Consider the following 5,793-nt stretch of genomic DNA (forward strand, 5'->3'; position numbering starts at 1 on the left):
CCTTCCTAAAAAGGCACGGCACGCTGCAGCCGGCCTGTGCCCACACCAGCCAGGGCACGGGCAAGAGGAGCTGGGACCACCCAACTGAGCGGGGAGCACGCAGAGAGACCCTCACGACCCACAGAGATGGGGTGAGAGCCGGGAGGGATCCCCCTGCAGGGGTCAAGGTCGCTCTCTCCAGATTCCAGCAAACTTGTGCCAGGGCAAGGGGCGAAAATAAACCTCCCAGCATCTACGGTGGGAACCAGGAGCCCATCCAGCCCTGTAGCAGAGCAGGACAGAGCTGCTGCCTGGCAGCCCCGGGAGGTGCCCGGCTTTCCAGAGCTGGATGGGGCTGTGACCTCTCTGCCCTCCCAGCAGCATTCCCTGATGGTCCCCTCTCCGTCCCCACGGGAGGTGCACCGTGGCTGCCTTATAACATCATCGCACAGCATCACCTAAAAACCGACATCCTCCAAAACCTGACATCCCCCAGGCATGCAGAGCGAGGACCGTTTGCCGTTGACCTGCCCAAAGCCCGACTCCCTCCAGCACTACCAAGGAAAAGAGACTTGGGAAAGGACAACGCAGCCCTGGGTCCTCCCTGGGCTGTCTGTGCAGCACCCCAGGCCCAGGACCTGTTTGCATAGCTCCTTCCTATGTAAAAATAAATCTGGGTGCTATGCAAAAGCTGGAGGAGGGGGAAGGAGCAGGAAGCCATCTCCCTCCAGCAGCTGAGCCCTCCAGAGCCTGCCCCCGGCACATCAGGCAGTGCTGGAGGTGGGCTGGGAGATTGATGGAGCAGGAAAGAGATACACTCTCCCTCGAGACACCCTTTCAGCGTGAGGCTGGCTCCAAACAGCTGGGGAAGGGAGTAACTCATCCAGGGAACACGGGCTGAGCCCCAGGAAGGGTCTGGGTGTGGGCAAAGCAGCGCTGGCAAGCTCAGCTGGGGGAAGGGGATGCCCACACTGCAGAAACTCAATCAGCCTGGGATGACTTCGCTGCTGTGCTCCACGCACGGAGCCGGGCTCAGACCCAGCAGAGCCCCCCTCTCTCCTGGGGTCCCACTGCTCTCCTGGATAACCCCTGGAGAGGTCCCTGCCAAGCTGGAAGAGCTGGATGACCCGGCCCCTCACTGTTCCCCTGCTGCTCCCTGGACCTCAGCCCTCTCGCCGCAGGGCTCAGAGGCTGCACAAGGTCCAGGCTCAGCTCAGCTGCCACTGAGTGTCTGTCCCCACTGCCCAAATGCACCTCAGGGCTGCCTGAGCACCAGCCGAACCCCTCCCCGGGCTTATCACCCTCCGAGGAGAAACAGCCCAGCCCAGGCCGTTGGTAACCCTGGCTTCACAAGAACACATACCAGGGTTCTGGTTTTACAAAGAAAGGGAAGGAGCAGTAGCTAATAAAGGTATAAATTCAACTGGGGTTGGTTTGTTTATGTTTTAATCCCGGGAATTCCCATCGCTTCTAATCAGAAGCGGAGGGCGGAGCTCGCCTCTCAAACGCCTCTAAAATTAATTTCTGGAAAAAGCACCGAGGGATTTGTTTGGGGATCAGGAGAAGCTATTTGGGAAAAACAGGTAAGGTGGGGTAAGAGAAGCTGGATCCTGGCACTTCTCTGCTGCCTGCCCCAACCAAACCCCTCCGCTCCCCTGGCACTCGCGTCTCCATCGTGGAGCAAGGGGATGTTTTGTCCTTCGAGGAGCCCAGCTGTGGTCTGCAGAGACCAAGCACACCAGGTACCAAGGGTACCCATCCCCTGGGGATCCCACCCCACAGCTCTGGAAGCTCTGACGCTGCTTTGGCTTTTTCTGCCGCGATCCCTGGTTCTCCCAGGGACTCGCCCTCATCCTCTCAAGCTCCCAGCCTGTGGAGGTGGCAGGGACCAGCTCCCCATCAGGGCCAGACCAACCCCAACCTGGGTGCACACAGATTCACAACGTGCCAACGCGACCCCAAGTGCTGGCAGGAGCTGGCAGCAAAACTGTCCAGCTCTGGGAGCTATTTCATGCTCCCGACAAGTGTTATTTACACATACGTGTGCGCACACACACACAGACACACACACACGCTCTCTTTCCCCCTTGAATAGCGCAGTTTCCTCTCAGATAAAGAGTTCCTACCGCAGCCCCCCCTTTCCCTCTCCCCCCAAAGTTGTGCCCGTCTCATGCACCCATTTCAGAGCCCACCTTGGCCTCTGATATTATCTCACTTCCTCAATATGAATATTAGCTCTGCCGCTGATTTACGATAAAGGGATGGTCTCCAAAACACCGTAACTCCGGGGAGGAGGCAGCGGTGCTGCCGTGCCCCAGCTGAGAACAAAGCGCTTTCGAGAGCGGATGCTGGTACCTGCCGCGCCGCTAACTCGACAGCCTGGCTCCCGTTGGCGCTGCCCTCCCGTCCCCCCTGCCCCAACACCTGCATGTGGCAAGGAGGAGGGGGCCCCAACAGCAGCTCTGCAGGTGCCACCGGCCACGCTGGATGTCCCTCTACCACGGGGGAACCCTAGTGTGTGGGTCAAATCCTTGCAATGCAGCAGCTGGTGAAACTTCCTCTCCTGGACCTGGCTTTTTTCCTTAACACAGTTTACAAGGTGAAAAACAAGTACCTGAATAGTCTCCTTAACTCACTCGATGGGGAGCGCAGGGAAGAAGAAAAAACTCAGATTTATTTACGAACCAGATTGCCTGGCAGCAGGAGAGCCGCAGAGACAGCAGGTCGGTGTGCAGCGCTGTTCCACTCAGCTGAGGACATCACACCACTCCATCAGCCATCACCCCCCAGGGGACTATTAGATATTGCTCCTATTTGACAGACAAGAGACCGAAGAGTAGCAGATAAGGCAAAATTCTGAAAAGCAGCAGTTAGAACCCAGGGCTGGACCCGCAGGAAAGCTCAGTTGGCTTTTGAAGCTCTAGCAGGAAGACAAACCTTTTTGCAGACTTATTTTCTGGTGAGACAGGCAAAAGCTCAGCAGTGTCCAGGGTCTTAATAAATACTGGCTTGTGAATAAAATAAACTGCCCGAACCTGAAGGTATCTCATGGCCTTGTTTAACCACATCTATACCTCAAATCCTGCAGTCAGATGCCAGCCTGCCCCACAGAGCAGGGCTGTAAATAACCAGCTATTCTATCCCACTGCAGACAAACTGGTATCGTCGTGGGAAAAGCCCAGAAAACACGACCCGTTGCGAGGCTGCACTGGGCAGCAACACAGCCCGAAGACAAGTGCAGGAAAACAGGGCTTGAATCACAGAATCACAGAATTGTCAAGGCTGGAAAAGACCTCTGAGGTCATCAAGTCCAGCTCGAGGTGCAGGAGGGAAAAAGCCCTACGGGAACGGGGTCTGTGGTATTTTGGGTGACGGAGTTTGCTACAACCTCTTGGTTTGAACTCCGGCCAAGCTTCTGTGCTTGGGGAATCGGGGCACAACCGCCTCCCCGGAGCCCAGGTTACAGCTGGCAGGAAAAGCGGTAACACCGAGCGACTCCAGCCAAGCAAGTCGAGCTCCTTGCACGAAGGGGCCCGCTGGTATGCGAGGCAGCGGCGCGGGGCGGGCGTTGCTGCTGCTAATGTGGCAGAGTTTCCCTGCTGAGGGCAGGCAAAATGCCCATGACTCATTTTTCCAAGAGATGTTACAAACAATAGTAACGATGCCCCTGGTGGGTATGAATGTGAAAAAGCCCGACGGGGGGGCAACCATGCTGGGCACCTTGTGTGTGGGCTGCCAACGGAGGGTACCGCCGCGAACAAAACCTGCTGGAGCCAGTTTCTGGCATTGTGTGCGAGGAGAGCCCTTCTGCAAAGACTTTTTTTTGGGGGGGGAGGAGGAAGGAAAGGCAAAATGGCTGCGCAGAAAACGCCTCTCATCACGGCATCCTATCTGCTGGTGCTGGGTACCAACCCCAGCTTCGGTCAAAGAGGGGACCAGTTGGATCGCCCTGGGAGAAAAAACAGCAAAACCAATCCCCAACAGTTCCATCCCCATGTGGGACTGGAAAAAAAAAGAACAAGCAGGGAATTTAGGAAAGCGCTGCAGGGCTTTGAGGCTGCTCTCCCCCAGCTCCTGCCTCCTCTACCCTCCACACAAGTTTTCCATATTCAGATGCTGCCCTAAGGGGACAGCTTCTAAGCCGTTTGAGTCCTTGACCTTCCACTGTTGTCAGTTTGATATTATTATTTTTAGGCGCACCATCCTTAAAACATACCAGCACTTGAAATAAGTTCCCAGATAATACGCGCTAAAGCACGAGGTGGCGAGGCTTCGGCAGAAGGGAGCTCGGTGGCATCAAGGGCAGAGGTGGAGGAAAAGGTGATTTTCCCCTTGCACGGCCCACGCAGCCACACATCCCATCTCCCCACTTATTTTACAGACTCTCAGAAGGTTACAAGTCTGAAAAGACAGTAAGTGCTGAAGGTAGCCACGGGCTATGTGAAGTGCCTGCTCCTGTTTGTGGAGCTCCTGCGTCCCGCATCCCGCACAGCCTGAGAAAAAAGGCAGTGTCGCCTTTCGAGAGCCGAGAATGGCATCAACCTGCAGGCAGTTGGCTCGCTCAGAGGTTTAGATTCAAAGCACAAATAAAACCGTCCTACAAATCATTGCATCCTAGCAAAGAACTGCGGAGAAGCCGCCCGCCCCTGGAAAGGCAGGACCACTCTGCCTCTCTCCTCCCGGGGCTCTTTCACAAGCACGGGGAGACTCATCCCGCAAATGGACTGGGCTGGGTCAGGACAAGCAATTCCCAAGTGCAAAAGGGAAGAAATGCAGCCTTTTTCCCAGAACCCCAAAGCCACAGGCAGAGAAAAAGAGACAAATATTTACTCAAAGCACCTTTCAGTGCTGTTTGAGGTGTTAGGACTTCTAAGAAAGAGGAAAAAAAAAAATCAAAATCAAACACTGCAGAGCCCCACCTGCATCCGAGTGGGCTCTCATCTGCCTGTCCCAATCAGCCCAATGGTCTCCAACCGAAACACCGCATGACAGAGAGCTCTGTCTTACGTAAGCTGTGCCATCATTAGCGCAGAAGCAGGTCTCAATCGCTTGCTTTTTCAGAGAGAGCCAGCTCTACTTCTACAAAACACACAGTCAGGTACAGTGAGATGGTATCTAAAGGTACCTGCAGCTGGAGTTTTTTCAGACAGGGTATCTGAGTGCCGGTAGCAATAAGAAAACTTTCTCTGGCAAACCCTGCCACAGGCACTTTGCTTCCTAGAGATGTGTGAACGCCGCAGCGTGGGATTTGCGCCACAACGTGACTTCCCACGGCAATAATCCAGCCCGACGGGGCACTCCTAATAATGCCACCCCAAGGCATCTTCCTCCAAAGGAGCCCTGACACACCATCCCCCTGCCCAACCCATCCCGCTCTCTCCCACCTCCCTCGGCTGGAGGGAAAGGAATTTGCCCGTTCTGGAAAAATACAAATTTGCAAAAGCAAACACGACAGGCTTCAAGGCAGCAGAAAGCCAGACGACGGGAGTTTTCCAAACACAGAGCTCAATTGTAAGCGTTCACTCTACCTTGCTCCTCCTCACTGCCTCTCGCTCAGCCAAAACCAGAACCTTCTACTCCTCATCTCCTCCTCGAGCAGGGACACCCCAGGGTGTGGAGGGGCCAGGGAAGGTGCTGATGCCCAGGAGATCGGGGCACTCTGTCCTGGCCACTGCACCATTTGAGAGCAGCCCCGCACCAGACAGCCCAGTTTGCTTTCTTCCAGGTTGTTTGGGAGCCAATAAAGCCGCTCGACCGCCGGGGAACTCGATGTTCCTGCCGAGGCTTTACTGCTGGAGGGGGAGGGGGGGGGGG

Source organism: Apaloderma vittatum, unplaced genomic scaffold, assembly GCF_000703405.1.
Source record: "Apaloderma vittatum isolate BGI_N311 unplaced genomic scaffold, ASM70340v1 scaffold36723, whole genome shotgun sequence".
Classification (NCBI taxonomy): Eukaryota; Metazoa; Chordata; class Aves; order Trogoniformes; family Trogonidae; genus Apaloderma; species Apaloderma vittatum.